Genomic DNA, 16,275 nt, shown 5'->3' with positions numbered 1-16,275 from the left:
CTCCTATACTTTGACAGTCAGATTAGACAAGGAACCCACAAGTACCTGTCAGTTTTTGGGACTCCACTTAGATCTCCACACCAAGAATGTTTTGTTCAGCAGAAAAATACTGTCTTTGCCTCTTGTTTCCCACTAGAATCAGCAAGGCGCTTTTACAAAGCAAATCCTAACTCCCACACCCCGCTGATCACTCAGCTGCTGGGACAAGGTAACCAACAGGAAGCACAGCACACAGCAGCAACTTGGAAAAGGTCTGAATAGCCTTCTGATAAACCTGCATTTTGTTTTCTGAATTCCAGCATGCCTAACATCCACATTCCTCTACAGCCCCATGTAGCAATTTTTCCAGATCCAGTTAAGCTTCCATTATACTTGACTGCTATCAGTCTCTTTGGGATCACAGTGTTTTTCAAGATATCTTAGCAAAATACTCTCATCACAAAAATTGGTAGAATTTCATCCACTTCAATTATTTTATACAAATTTAGGCAATAAATCTGAGGTTTTTACCTAGAAAAATCAAATGCCTTCTGCACTAAAGGACAATTGTGTCTCATATCACTCGCATTACCTTTATATCTGCTAGCCCATCTCCCAGAAAGTTTGACATTGGGAAGGGGTTTGTGTTTCCTGAATCTGCACACCTTCTGCCCACCAACACCAGTATTGCCAAGTAAATATGGTGACCATGTCATAGGAAAACAGAGGTCAAGTACTCCTGTAAAGCCACATCACAATTCATCTACCAAGCAGCAAAAAAATACCATTCTTAAATATCTGCCACCTGACTCAGCTCACATGTACTCCCTGGACTGTCCCAGCAGGAGCAACTGAAGCAGGTTGATTTTTACTTAATCCCCCAAGCAAATGCTGGCTTTTTCCTTCCTTATCTTTACACTTTATCAGTGCCCTGAGCAATACCTGCAGACATTCCCTCATTTCCACATACTCTTGCAGTTCTTTCTTCACACTCCATTTATATCAGACTTCTGGGGACAAAACCAGTGATTTTTTTTCCTTTCCTTCTCACCTTGGTGGTTATTACAAGGATGAGGCAGGACTCAGCCTGATGAGCTCATTTGGAGACCATCTCTGACAAATGCCTTCCTTCCACACGATTTTCACCTTTGAGGACAGGGGTTTTACTTTATCCACCTCTATCAGTGTACAAACACCTGCAGAGTGCATCAGTTCACGCTGTCCCTGCTGTATACTTGAGGATAGCCCCTGTCTCTCAAAAGGGACCTGAATATTTATCCTCATGCTATTTACAAAACACATAAATTATACATGTTCCTTTTCCGGATTAAGTATAGATGGCCCATTCACTTTAGTCAAAACCAGTGGTTTATACCTCAAATTCTTGTTACAGATGTCACACCATGCTTAAGAGCCCCTTAGCATCCCTACATACCTACCACCAGCCCCTAATGGAAACTGGCTTGAGATGGCCAATGCACCTGGAGCATGGCATTTAACGCAACAATGGGGCAGGACATCTCTAGCTAACCACAGTTGATAATACATTTCAAGTATTAAATAGAAGGTGTTACAATAAAAATATTGAATAGAAGCAAGATGTTACAGTGCTATGCAACTTGCTAGCAGCTGCATGTGATCACTCTCTCAAATGTCCTGTGAGGCACAGGCAGCTTTACAGGGGGTAGCCAGTCTTCAACAACTCTTCCACAGTGGGATTGCAATTCCCCTTCTGCATGCAATTCAGTGGTAGCAGCATGTTTCCCATTCCGGGTCCCTCCTCTTCTTTTTCACTGGGCTCTTATATAGTACTTATTTTTTTGCCACTCATCTGTTTCATTTTTTTTGATGGAATATACTCCCCAGTCAACCTGTTTAAGGTTTTTCTCCCCTCATAGTGCTCATCCAAATTTTCTTCCTTGGTCCAGTATTGCCAACATAGTCCTTGTGCAGATCTTTATTTGGGGTGGGAGGCAGTGATCTGCTCAATATTCCTGACAACTGGGTGGGCCAGCTTTTTGTGCTGTTCCAGGCTGATTTTAATTTTGAATTCTTTTCCACATGCCTCAGAGGAACACTTCCTGAATCCCTTTTTTGCCATGGGACGTGTCAGGCAATACTGTCAATGTTTCACCTTTGTCTTTCCACATTTGGCACAGGAACACAAACTTCCTCTTCCCATGCTAACTCTTGAGATGTTCAGTCAGTCCCAGGATCCATCCTGCCTGGTTCCCACAACAGGAATGTGATGGATTTTTGTCCAGAACCTTTACCACCAGTGTGTCCTCCAGTGGGAGGTCAGTGGTGACACACAGGGTGGGTGGCACAGTGTGGCATAGTGAAGGAATGAGCACCACGGCCTCCAGAGGCAAGAGCCTCTCACCATCACTTCCTCTCTCTTTTCCAGGCTGAGGCTGATGCCCCTGATAACTCTGGAGTTAGGTATCTGGTACACCTGTGGATACCTGGCCAAACCTTCCCAACAGGGGGAAGGATGGGAAGCATCTCTGTCTACCACTGTGTGGGGTGGAGGGGGCCACAGCTGGCCCAAAAGCAGCAGGGATTTCCTGCAGGGCAACAAAACAGCCAGAAACAGGTAAGAAAAATAAAGCAGTGGACATACATGGTCACAAAAACACTGCTCCAAATAATTTTAGATGATTCAGAGTAAGAATATCTTAATTTTACACCTTTCCAGTGCTGACAGGTTCCCTAGAAATCCATGTTAGGAGGGCACCCAATGGATCACCCATACCTGAGGCAGGATCAGCTGTGCCCGCACCATCCCCAGCCACTCCTTACCTACAGTAAACAACCCGAGGAGCCCACTGCTTCTGCAAAGGACACGGCTTTCCAGGGAATAAGGGCTGTGCTGGAGAAGCTTTCAGGGGCTAAGGGAACTGGACAACCTCATCACACATCCCCCAGCATCAAACCTATGCATAGACTTGCTTCTTTTCACCTTGCAAGTTTGCCCTGGCAGCAGCAGAGCTTGGGGAAAGCACAACTGAAATGAAGAAAAATCACTGCCTTGGCCATGTAGTGGCTAACCACCGTTCTTCAAAGTTATTTTCATCTCTCCCGGCTCACTGAGTCTGTCAGAAGTTAATCAGCATTTGCAGACCAGGCTGTGCAGTGTGAGAGAGACACTTCTGGCAGCAAGGACGGGAGTGTGCAGCCCTCTAGTGCCCAGTGGCAGCCACCGTGGCCGTGTCCCTGCAGAGCTGCACCGCTTTCCACCTCTGCCGTGAGGCCCTGTCACTCCCGAATCTGCTCCTGACAGGCAGCAGGTCACACGCTTTGCATCCTGAGGCCCAGGACACATTTGGAAAAAAAAAAAAAAATCCAACTTCTTGGCTTTCAGCTGCCTTCAAGTACAGGTCAGCCCAGAAGTGCTCTTCTCATGTATCTTCTGCTGTTCCAGCTCCTTCCAGCCACAAACCTTCCCTCAGCAAGCAGGGCTGGCACATCTGCATTTGTACTGAAGGGTCACATTCCCATCAGGCCACATTTTCTTCTGATCTCCCTAACTTAGCTATGAGTTGAGAACATTTCCCCTTGGAATGGGCCATCGGCTCTGACTTGGGATGCAAACCCACACTTTCTCACAGTCTCTGCTGCAGGGTCACAGCTACTGCACTTGAACACCTTGCACATGATCCAGCTGCCCTGTCCCCTGTGGCACTAGCTCTTCACTAACCCCAAAGGAGCCCAAAACAGGGCTGGCAGCCGAGGTGGCATCAGGGCTGCAGCCCCTGTGCCAGGTCAGACCTTCTCCACCCACACAGCAGCTGTCTCCATCCTTCCTTAGGGTCCTGCTGGCTTTTAGGGGTCTTCTCCCCTTGTATTTCCGCTTACCTCTACCTTCTGTGCCTGGCAACTGTCTGAAGACCCAGAGTACACCTCTGGAAGGCACACAGCTATTCTCCAGAGCCACACCAAGCTGCTGGGTTTGCCTGCCATGACCTTTATTTGCTGACAGTTTCCCTCAGTCTGCTCTTACCATCTCCCAGTGTTGGGTACTAATGATGCCAAGACCCCATCCCAATGCTCTCCAGGTGCTAATTGAATCCACCTTCCCTTTCTGGGAAAGGGAATAATAAGACCTGGGGCCACAGCACTGGGCAGCTTGGCTTAAAGACCACATTTGTGGGGACAGTGGTTGCTCCAGCTGCCACAGCTGGAAGATAATGCAGCTCTGGATGACACAAAGACCTTTCCTCACCTCATTTATTTCACATAGAAGTAACATTTTTGTGTGTGTGTGAGGCCAAGGGCTTGGTTTAGGTACCTGAACATCTGCCCTGCACCAGAGGACACCTGAGACAGCCCGGGGGTTGGCAGAGATATCAGAGGACCCCAGCAGGCCTGTGACCCTCAAAAGCCAGGTGGAGGACCCCAGGCCATCCCCAAGGGCTCTGGTCCCTTTGTTCAGGCAGATGTAGTAACTCCTACATGGGTTTGCTATAGCAAACCCATTTCCAGATCAACACTTCCTTACTTCCATGTCTAGAGAAAAGCATTTGTTTTCAAGTGTCAGCTCTTGCCCACCAGCCAGGAGATCTCCCTGGAAAACTCACTTTGGAGTCCCTTTGGGCTAATCTGGGGGGGGGGGGCAGAGCACAGCTGCTTCCAGCTGTGATGGGTTTTAATCTACATTTAATGGTCTGGGGTAGAAACAGGTGTCCTGTCCCAGGATACAGATCCCTCCAGAGCCAGCCCTAGCATCTATTCCCAGGATAGCCTGTTTGCTCCCAGTCAGGTGCTCTCACAGCAGCTTTCACTTGCCCGGAAAGCTTAAAAAGGCCCAAGTTTGTTGTGTTTTTCTTCCCCGCACAGATGATTCACTGCACTTTTCTCTGTAAACAGTGGGTGGATCCCAGCTGGATTTCCGGGAGCAGCACAGCATCAATTCCGGGCTCAGGGAGCAGCACCTCCACACCTTCTCCACATCCTCTCTATCCATCCTGCAGCACAGCACAAGTGCAGGAGCAAACCTGCAAAAAGCTTTTGGAGTGTGGAGGGGAAAGGGAGCCCCAGCGTGGCCCGAGCCGGGTCACTGGCTGCAGGCGAGCTGCCGGGCACTGGGCACCCCTCGCTGCCCACTCAGCCTCTGCAGGCTCCTTTCCCCCGGGCGGTCTCATCGCAGCCGCCTCGGGCTGTCCGGGGAAAGCTCAGTGCTGAGAGGTAGCTGCCTCTCGCCTCCCACTGTGCCCTAGTTACAAGGCGAGACCAGCGTTTGCAGAGAGAACTGCTGGCAAAGCTCAAAATATTTATTTATTTATTCATTTCTTTTTATTCTTTTATTTATTCATTCGAAGGGACTAATTGCAAGGCTAGCTGAAAGGCATTACTTAGGGAAGAGCTGACATTTCCCTTGGTTTTCCTCATCGCGCATTTGTGGGCATGGGAACCAGCATGATGCTTGAAAGCTTCCCTTTACATGTAACACCGTCCCTAACCCAAAACCCCCCTGCAAAACTCCATCTCCTCTCAGATGAGGTCTGGGGCAGGCAGGAGCATCCCTGCCAGGAGGGCTGGTAGGGACTGGGGCCCTACCCGTTGTCCCAGCGCAAGGAATCCCCCAGCTCCCTGTGCCCCAGCCCCGGGTGCTGCCGGAGGCGCTGGGAGCCCCGGGAAATGCCGGGATTTTAACCACTAGAGGGAGGAAAGGGAGGTTGGATATCACGAGATGGTGCACAGAGCTCCAGCGCTGCACAATGAATCTCAGGTCTGGACACAGACACTGAGATCTCCCCGAGCTGGGACCCAGCCCAGGACCCATCCTGCTCTAGCCACACACAGCACCTGACCCTGGCAAAGGTCTTTTCAAGCAAGAACATGACTTTGCACATCAGGAAAATTTAAACCTCGAGAAAATATCAATCTGGGTGCAGGGCGTAGGGAGAAGCTCCCCCAAGATGATTCTGGAGGGAAATAAACACCAAGTTCTTAGACACCTTTTTGTGGCAGTTTCATTCCTGGACTTTTTTCCACCCTGTGACCTTCTGGGTGAATCCTCTGCCCCTGCCAGTTCCCACCACCTTCTGCAACCTTTCCCCCAGCCCTTCTTTCACCCCTGCCAAAAACTCGATCTTCTGCAGGTGCTGGGTCAGCATTTGGGATGCTCCTGACCCTCCATCCTTCTTGCATGCTGCTCCTCTCCTAGCCTAAATCCCTGGAGCAGACTGTGATCCCAAATCCTGACCATTAGGAAATGGAAAGCTCAGATGGGGGACCAGCCCCAGTCTGACACTTTCAGGAGAGGCTGAAAGGCACCACCACACTTTGCCATTTCTGGGAAGAGGCTCAGCTTCCTTGCAGCCTCACTTGCCTTCACTCTTGCTTCTGCTTCACCAGCGCAGCTTTTCCCCCCGGGGAAGCCTTCCTGCTTTCTGATGGAAAGCTGCCAAAGTCAGCAGTGGATGCTGCCGGGCTTCTGGCTGAGTGTGACTGGCCAGGGAGGCTCTGTCCTGGGGGGAAAGGATGTGGCCATTCCTGTAAGCCACCCCAACACCCCACACAGAGCTAGTGGGAAAGGGGTTCAGCTGGAATTTGTCCAGATGCAAACGCCTTCCAAGGAGTGACTCAGCCCTGTGGTTTTCCTCCCTTCCTTGCCAGTGGATTTGATTCCAAATTTGCTTCAGGGCTGCTGGAAGGCAGGGCTGCCGTGCCAGCAGTGGGTCAAGGGGGCCCCCCTGCCTCCCCATGCCCTCCTCTCCTCAGTCTTCCTCCATCTCCCAGACTTCTTCAGCCCCAGCCACTCTTTTTGCTCCCTCTGCAAAGCTACATGGAAAAGGGGAAGGCTGCCAGCATCCATGGATGAGGGCTGGAGGGGAAAAAGGAACCTCGAGGGGAAAACATCCCAAGAATCTCCCTTTCCCCTGACCATGCTTCCACTGGGGCTGCCAGCGCTGAGGGGACTGGTTTATGCTGGCAGATGACACTTAGAGCTGCATGGGGTGTGTGCTGCTTTCAGCGTTTCTTTGGGGGCAGGAGGAGTTGCTCCAGAGAGGTAAATGCCATCTCTGGAGGTCACACCACCTGAACTTCTGTGCATTTCCCCTGTTCATTTCCATTCATGAAATCTTACCAGATTTCTATCCAGGTGGGCAGACAGCAGGAGGTCTCAAAGGATACAAAAATACAACATAGGCTAAAACCAGCCAGGCAGGTGGAGGGAGAGCCCGAGCTCAGAGCAACGCAGCCTGAGCAAAACCCTGGCTATGTACAAAAAGCCCTGCTGGAGAGAGAGGCAGAGCAAGTCCCCTTGGCAGGAAAATACCCGCTGCTGGCCAGGCCTTTACAGGGGGAGGTTTCTTGCAGGGCATCATTGATGGGTATAACCATGCCTGAGCTCCTCTGCAGCCATGCAAATGTTCAGTGCAGGGCCTGGAAGGCAGGAGTCCACACCAGCATCCCCCAGGCTGTGAGGTCCGAGTGCATCTGAAAGCCCTGCAGGAGCAGCCTGTCCCACAGGACACTTGGAGTGATGGAGGCTGCACCTCAGCCCCTCCAGGCTCTCTGTGTGCAGCTGGGGCTGGCGTCACAAACAAAGGGGCTGAGAACAGCCTGAGCTGCCTGTCCTGCCACCCCGGCCCTGAGGCCGCTGGTGTGGCCTCTCAAACCTGGTTTTGAGGCTCTGTGTTCAAACCAAGGCTGCTCAGCTCTTTCAGCAAGGACATCTCTGTCTTTGTGCTGTCAAGAGAAAAAGCACCTGCTGAGCCCAAGCTGTCCCTTAACACCACATCCTTCATCCCAAGGGCAAGGCTGAAAGATGTGGTTTCCCTCATGTATGACATTTCTCAGAGGAGGAACGGGGGCTTGCAGGCAGCTTGGCTGGCTTAGGGAAGAGGGGAAAGGAAAGACACACAAGGGCCACAAAATCTTACAAAGCCTGATGTTTGTAGGTTTAAGTCTGGAGATGGACTGAGTTTCAGCTAAGGCTGAAGTGTGGGATTAGCTCTGTGTTAGACATCTGTGAGTATACACCTGAGAGAAACCGCCTGAGGAGGGGCAGCAGGTGCTGGCTGGGCACAACCCTGGATCTGGGCACTACAGTGGGCTTCTCTACTAAAGGGCCAAAGAGTCACTGTTGCCTCCCAGCATCTCCAGCCCAGCCTTCTTGCTGTGCACAGCCTGGGGCTGCAGCCCAGAGCAGCCTCCCCGAAGAGATTGAATCTCCCTGGAGGAGAGCACTCAGACAGCCATGAAAGCCCTTGTCCCACTCCAGCCACAGAGGCAGTGGCTGACACTGGGACACTCCTGGAGGCTGCAGACATTTCACTGCTCCTCTTTCCAGTGTCCTGACCCGGAGCAAGGAGCAGTGCATCAGCTTTTATCCAAAACCCCACAGTGCTGTGGGGCTCAGGCTCTCGGAGAGCACACATCAGCCCTTCCCTAAGGCTACTTTCTGCTTTCAGCAGTAACACTGTGAGGTGTTCTAATTGCTGGCTTATTTCTGAGCACTAAACCACACCCTAGTTCTGCTGCCTGGCTTTCTCTGCAGTCACAGGAGATCAAAGGTAGGGGATTTTAACTTAATTTCTTTGAATGGGTAGGAAAAGCCAGCTGCTCTCTCTTCTTTTGCCCCCTCCCCAGAGCTGGAAGGTGGATTTTCTCCCCCGAGGGTGAAGTCCCAGTCTTAGAGGGGCAGTTCCCCAGCCTCCTCTCCCATAGGACCCTCCCCAAAAAGGGCAAACCCCTCGTGCCTAGCCATGTTCCCAGCACAGTGAAGCTGCAGGAAGCTCCCCCTTCCCCTGATAAATGCCACTGTCCTTCCACGGGAGCTGGGCCAGGCTGCTCCTCACTCACACCTGCCGCCTTTGGCTGAAGGAGAGGGGGGGAATCTGGAGAAATGGGGAGGAGGGACAGCATCAGGTCTCAGCTGTGCCAGTGTCACAGGGAAGGGATGGGTCCCGAGTGCTGCAGTGTGACCCCAGAGACTGCTTCTGCTCACTCACCTCTGCCCACCAGACCTATCAAAACTGGGATTCAGGCAGTCACTCCAACTCCAAGCACACTCTTCTTCCTCTTCCCCTCACAACCTGCATCGAGGGAGCAGGCAAAGTTGTTCACCAGCAAACTTGTGCACTCCCTTCCTCCCACCCATGCAGGGTCTGAGCTGCCCTGATGGCCATCCCCTTGGCATCAGCCTGCAGTGACTTCCCTGCTTGCCCTACTTGTGCCTCTCTCTCGCCTGCTTCTTTGCCTCTTCCCCTGTTTCCCAGTGGTTTTCTAGCTCTGGAGCTCACCAGGCCCTTCCCAACAGGCAGACACATACAGAGCTTGTGGGGGACCCATGTGCCAAGGAGAAGGGTGCAAAGACGTGGCCAAGCCAGCCGTGGTATTGTGAAGGGGGATAACCCTTTTAGGGCAAGATTCATTCTGGGGAAGGTATCAGGATCAGTAGCCAGAGGGATGAATGTCCAAGGCCTGATCCCAGCAAGAACAAGCAATGCAGCCAGTGCCAGGGATGGATTTGGCCAGGCCCCATCCCCAATGGGGATATCACAGCCATGATGCTGCAGTGCTGCCTTGGAAGAGCTGAGCAGGCAGCAAAGAAGGAGCAAGGATCTCCAGCCCTCCAGTGTGGCACTGAGTGGCACAAAAGTGATGGCTGTGGGGAGGGAGCACTGGGTGCTCGTAAGCTGTGTCATGTTTGGGTGGAACTGCGGCAGGTGAGCAGGAGGGCAGCCCCGCCTTGAGGAAACAGAGATATTTCAGGTCACAGATTCACATGCCAAAGTTCCAATCTGGCCCCCTGATGGAGCTAAGGGGCAGAGAGTGGCATCACACAAAGCTGAGGTTAGCAGCCAAACCACACCCACACAAACTGAAAATACACTGGGAGGACCTGAATTGATGATGTTGCCTGCTTTGTGGGCTTGCATTGATAAAACTGTGGCTCCTGCTTGGTCATCTCCATGACAGAGCCTTCTAGGTGCTTCCCACTCCAGAAATACCATAGCAGCTCCCAAAAGACAGAACCACTCTGTAAATTTTATCTGAACTTGTGGGGCAGCTGTCGAGCCTGGGCAGGGTGGTGCAGGCAGCCAGGCATGTGAGGCATCTCACCATGCCCCATCAATTGATTTGCCAGTTTATTTCTGGGTTTGTTCACCACGGCACAGAAGGAGCAGTGGTGCTCACCTCACCATCAGCTCGGTGCCACAGCCAGTGCTGGGGCCCCAGATTTTCATTTCCAGACTTCAGGCAGAGGGGAACCCCAGGAGACCTGACGTCACTTCTGAGCAAAAACAATGGTCGTGTGTTTGGTGGCACTAACAGAAAGCTGGAGAATGGGAGTTTAAGAAAAAGGAGTCCCACCAGACACGTGTGCTCACCCACCAGAGCTGGCAGCAGCCAGTGGGGGCTTTATGTCCCAGGGAATGTCATCTGCCAATGTCCCCAGGGAGAGCAGCCAGCTCCCTGTGGTGCCAATGGGCATGCCACTGGATGAAGCACTGGCTGCCGAATGGAATGCTGGCTGGCACATTCCCAGGCTCTCGGCAGCACCTGCTGCTGGCAGAGCTCTGCAGGCTGAGCACGGACACAGCTCACCACACGGTGATGTGTATGTGACCCCAACTCTGGCACTGTCCCCACTTGCAGAGGCACTACGTTCAAGTAGGAACAGAATGGTGGGGTGAGGCCAAGGTACGTCCGAGTCCCGGGGAGAATTTTCACTCCCAAAGGAGGAGGCTGGGCTGGTCAGGCAGCCACCCTTGAGCTTATGCCAGGGAGGCAGCACTCAAATGCCCCCTCAACTCGGCTGGGGAGGAAAATCTGCCTAACCCGAGAGGGTCGTGGTGTGCTGGGCCACGAGCACAAGGCACTCCCGGCCACGCCGCGGTTTCCCGGGAAAGCGGCCCCCTCTGGCAGCCGCCCCTTCCCGGGAAAGAGCGGCTGCTGGGGGCCGTGGCCCTGGCACGGGGATGCCGGTTGCTCCCTCCCACGGCTTCCCCTTTTCTCAGAAAGCCTGGAAACCAAAGGTGAAAGAAGTGGGTGGAAACTCTTTGCTGCCGTCCAGGAAGAGAAGTGAGTAAGTCGGCTGCAATATTTAACAGCGCCTCCGGCCCCGCCGCCCGCAGAGCCGCCTCGACGGGAGCCGGACGGGGGTCGGGTGAGTGACGGGGTCAGGGGAGGGTCTGAGCGGGGGGACCGCTGTGGCTGCAACGAGGGGATCTCTCGTCTGCTGCTGTCCCCAAGGAGCCGCGGCGCTGTGCCGTGGGCTGTGCCACGTCTGTCGGGGGATGGCAGCGGGACAGGGGGTGTCGGACACCGTGTGCGGGCACGGGCATCTCACTTCTACCCGCGGCTCTTTGGTAACCTGCAAAACCGGACTCGTGCTTCTCACGCTTGAAACGGCGGGGGGCATGTTCCTACAAACCTGCTGGGAAGACAAAGCGAAACTCCCCGGAATAATGCTCCAGCCACCATGTCAGCGCGGTGCCGGTGGCTGTGCAAGCACCCACAGCACTCCGCTGCCTGGGCCTAAGCACGTCCTAGCTAATCAGTAACCCCCGGGATAATTAGCTGGAAATGCCATAAGGAGGGCGCTGCTGCTTTTTTTTATGACATAAAGCAATAAAGCATTAAGCTCTGCGCGCTGGAGCTGCCTGGGAGTCACGTCCGCTCGGGAGCAGTCCTTGTGCTTTGTCTCCCCCAGGAGCGAGGGAGAGCGCAGCGCTCCAGCCGGTGCCCGCAGGAGGGGAGGAGTGGGGAGCAAAAGGCAGAAGGAGCCAATGCCTCTGGCAGCTCGGGGCTGAACTGCTGTGGCACAGCTCTCCAGTAGCAGGGTTGGCCATGAGTGAGCTTCTGCTTCTCTGTGTCCTCCCACCGCCTCCAGCAGGGCTTGCCATGGGGAAATCTGCTCATGTGGCCATTTCTGCTGTGCTCCACAGAGAAAGCCCCACAGCAGGGTCCTCCTGGGCACCCGATTATCTGCAGTGTCTCTTGACTCACCATCATTTTGGGCTGAGGTTAGGAGCCTTGAGGATCTCTCAACCTTTCAGCCAAGGGCTGCTGCTCCAGGGTCAGGGGAAGCAGGTTGCATTGGGGCTATGAAACCCCCACCTGCAAAAGTGGCAGCTGCCCTGATGCAATTCCCCTCGGGGCTGAGCTGGGGCAATGGTCACCCCAGTGCAGCGCTGCAGACTGACCCTGACCCAGCCTCCAGAATACACAGGGTCAGGGCAGGGCAAGGCACCTTCATACCAGCAAAATACCCATCACCAAGGTGGTTCCCACATCTTCATTCATCCCTTCCCTCCCAGGTATTGCCTGGCAGCCCACTCCAGTGCAGACCCACTAGAGGCAAGGGATAGTCCCAAATACACAGGGCCAAATCCAGCCCTGGCCCTGCCTGGGCGAAGGAACACAGGACAAAGCTGTGTCAGGAAAACCAAGGAGTAAAGGCAGAGTATCCAGGGTGCTGTGGATACAATGGGGACATTGCTTGCAGGAGTAGTCAGGAATTAAATCAGAATTGAAGCTAGGCTGAGTTTGCATTTGAATAGTTTCTTTCCCAGCTCATCCCCCATGGGCTTTCCATTGCACATGGATCAAACTGTTTCTGGTGCATTTTGGCAGTGGGGTGCCTCAGTCCCAGCACCCACAGGTAGGATGCTAAATGTATCATGCTGGAGCTGTCCCTGCCCCACCTTGGGGAGGATGGGGCATAGGGAATGGGGGGAATTCATGCCAGATGGCTGCTGGGCTGTCCCCCTCAGCCCTAGCACCCACATCACCTCCCTGGGCCATGGAGTAAGGGAAGGAGAACCATCAGGGAAGGCTTGTTGGTGTTGACCCCCATCCTGCTCACCCTGCCTGTCTGCTTGAAGCCCTTCCCCTTTCTTTGCAAATCAGACCATGGGGGAAGATGAGGAGGAAAGCTTTTCCTTGGCCTGCACCTTTCAGTTTCTGAAAACAGTGGCAGCAGAGGAATGAAGGCAGATGGATGGCACTTTGAACAGCAGATGTCCATCAATAATGTGAGGTAAAATGCCTCAGAGGAGAGTTTTAAGACTTAAAAAATGAAATACAAAGGCTTTCTGTGCACTCAAATAGCCAGGGACTGCAGGGTAACCACCCCATGGGCATGAGATGGACAACAAGCAGCCCCAAAGCATCCCAACCCTACCAACCCTTTCAAGCCAGCAGGTGCTTCCATGTGGCTGCAGTGTCTCTGGCAGGCTGCCTTCCTGCTCACTCAGTTGCACAAGTGGCTGCCTGCAGAGCAGGAGGAGGAGGAGGGAGATCAGAGTTTCAGGAGCTCAGAGCCATTGAAAATTCTGTGCCAAGTCACAATGGTCTGAAAACCAGCATAAGGCACAGCTGGGTCCCTGAGGTGCCTCTCTGACCCCTGATTACCTGCTGCAGGGTGAGGACCCTGTGCTATCTCTGCTTTACTCCATCTCCCTCCACTGCTGTCCCTCCAGGCAGCCCCTGCAGTACTGCTGCACATGGCCCCTGTGATACACCAGAGCTGGCACTTTCGGCCAGGGATTCCTCAGCTTTTGCAACAGGGTTTGGCTCCTTTGCTACGTGCATCAGGATGGTGAATTCATGCTGCCCCAACTGAACTGCAGTTCCCAGCGGAGGGATTAAAATAGAGCCCTGGGCCAGCAGTTGAGCAATCACGGAGTTCACTGCTCGTGCACAGTTGCTCAGTGCTTCCCTCACTGAAATCTTTGCCCGTGCTCCAAAGCGGTGTGTGTCATTTCCCGTCTCTTCTGCTGACCCGAGGCAGCCCTTCTGCACTGCTGGCATACAGGCAAAGGGCTGGAATCCTCTCCCAGTGCTTACTCCTGCCTGAGCCACTGCCATCACAACTGTGCCAAACTATTGCTGAGCCAAGGAAAAGCTTTTCAGCCACTAGCTTGGTCCCCAGGTTTGAAAGTGAACATCTACTGAGGGGTGAGGCTGCCCAAAACTGCTGACAGCGTCAGCATCTCTGTGGGTGCTCAGGGGGATCCCCATGTGTCCCTCAAGTCTGCCCCTCCATGCGTGTGAGCTTTGCAACCCAAACCAGAGGGTGGAGCAGTAGGCAGCAAAGAGCAGGTGTAGAGTTGTGGGATGCACCAGCAAGGCCCAGGTTAACCCAGATGGAGACCAATCCCTCCCTGAATCTACTCTCTGAGCTGTCTGGAAAAGGCCTTTCACTCTTCATTTTTACACAAAGTTACCATGTGTCCTTTCCCACTTCCAAATAGGCAGAAAGCCCCTGCACTTCATGGTGTACCCAGGGTAGCATCTGCTGCACAAATCATTCTCCTCAGCTGGCACTTCTTGGTTCAAGGGGTTCCCATGGGCATTGGTTTCAGTATGAATGGAGCAGAGGGTCAGTGCCTGGGAGTGCTGGGCTGCTCTTGCAGGACTGAGCATCCCCATGGCACAGCTTGCCCCTTTTCAGACACACACACTGAGGAAGAGCACCTTAGACCAAGGGATGTGTGACACCTGCACACAGAGCAAGTTCATAGGGGGGTTCTCAGCACACCTGCCAATACCAACCTCATGTGGCAGAAATGGGATTTCTCTTACAGCTCTAGAAGGTTTGCAGAGCTCAGGGCTGACCTGAAGCTTTGCAGTGACTCCAAACAACAGGGTATGTTGAAGCAGTGGGAAAAAATGAGCCAGCCAACTTGAGCAAAGCTTCCAAAGAAAGCTGCATCTGTCTGTGCTGCTTCTGGGGTGAGAGGTGCCAGAGTCTTCTCCTTGTGGCAGCTCCCAGTTGCAAAAATCTGTGTCAGCTCAGTGCCTGCCCTGTGTCAAAGCCATGACAAGATCTTTGCTATTTTTTCCCCCCTTGCAGATGGAGACACAGCTGTCTGGAGCCAGGGGAAGCTGACTCGCACTGGCTGCTTGGCTCTGAGAACTGAATTCCATAGGCGTTAAAGCCTTCAAAATGCCCTATGGATTCAGTTCTGCAGCTGGGCAGCAACTGAGCCTCAAACCTCCAGGAGGAGAAGGCAACTGTGAGCTCTTCCTACAAGGAATATGTAAATCTTTGCTCCTGCACAGAGACCAGATTAGGGACAGAGGCAAGTCATGGCCACCATAGAAATATCTGCTATCAGAGAGCTACTAAAGGTTTGTGGCACATCTTCCCCCAAGGGAAATAAAAGCCCAACTATAGAATGTTTTCTTCCCTCTGGAAATGAAGTAGTACTTGAGAAAATAAATACATTGCTACCTCCTGATGTACTACATGCAATTGTGAGCCTCTACTAAAAATACACATTGTCAGAAGAACAGTCTGGGTGTGCCCAGCAATCTCCTGTTCAAAGTCCAAGCGGCAAAACAAAACAAAACTTCAGAGAAGATAAACAGGTCAGGATGGGTAAAGTTAAGGGCTATACCCTGTCTCCCTGTGGGCCCTGGAGATGACCCCAGTAGAGATATATTTAGAGAAAGTATTTGTATAGGCAGCAGGCTCTGTTTTCATTCATCCATCACATACCTCTGGGGGAGCCTGGCTGTGCCCTTTACCAGTGTTTTGGGTACATTTCCACTATAACACAATGTCATGCCACCAGGAACCTAACAGCTGAAGGAATGGCTTGAGTTATAGGATGAGTTATTGCGCAAGTCCTTGTAATTTATGTGGCATTTCAACATCACTGTATAGCAAACCCTATGCTCCTTCTCACCTTGCCCAGAAGAGCTGGTTTGCACCTCCTCCAGAATCTCAACTAGAGCAGCCCCTACCCATGGCAGGCAGCATCTGGTTCTGACAGCTCAACTGTGCCCCACAACAGCTCCAGGGGATGGGGAAGAAACTCCTTCCCACACCCCACTGAGAGGTACACCACTGCACAGGGATCCAGTGCATGAACTTTGGGTTTTCTGCCCAAAGGAGCTGCTGCTGCTGTAAGGACAGGTAGTGCGCCACCAATGCAATTCTGGTGCAGGCATTTAACGGCACATCCCTAAAACTGGGCAGGACAGCCTGCTCAGCCAAGGAAGAGATTAAAAAAACCTCAACCAACCCAGCAGGAACTCCTGCCTTTTTCCTATACTAGGATACTATACTAACCAAAAGCATAACTGATTAGCCAGCAGCTATTAATGGAGGCCTTTTCTAGCCCATTCAGCAAGTCCCACTTGTTTGCAACACAGCCGAGGAGCATCAGTTTGGTCCAAGGTTTCTACAGCAGTTTTTCTGGTCAGCCCTCTTGCAGCCTTGTCTGGCAGCAGAGTTAACACATTTCCAAACAGCTAAATGGGGAAGGGGAAATGCAGACAGTTGCAGAGACATTTTGGCAATTAGTTAAAATCTGTTGCACTGAG

The 16,275-nt window shown here is 52.7% G+C and overlaps 1 protein-coding gene across 1 annotated transcript in view; it reads right to left on the bottom strand.

Moving 5' to 3' along the window:
- Positions 1 to 16,275, bottom strand: part of SLF2 (SMC5/6 complex localization factor 2) — a 65,919-nt gene that overhangs the window by 40,225 nt on the left and 9,419 nt on the right. The gene's annotated exons all lie outside the window — the stretch shown is intronic.

Source organism: Cyanistes caeruleus, chromosome 8 (genome assembly GCF_971803275.1).
Source record: "Cyanistes caeruleus chromosome 8, bCyaCae1.hap1.1, whole genome shotgun sequence".
NCBI classification, from domain to species: domain Eukaryota; kingdom Metazoa; phylum Chordata; class Aves; order Passeriformes; family Paridae; genus Cyanistes; species Cyanistes caeruleus.
The sequence above is the reverse complement of the archived record's forward strand: the minus strand, read 5'-3'. Positions and strand labels throughout refer to the sequence as shown.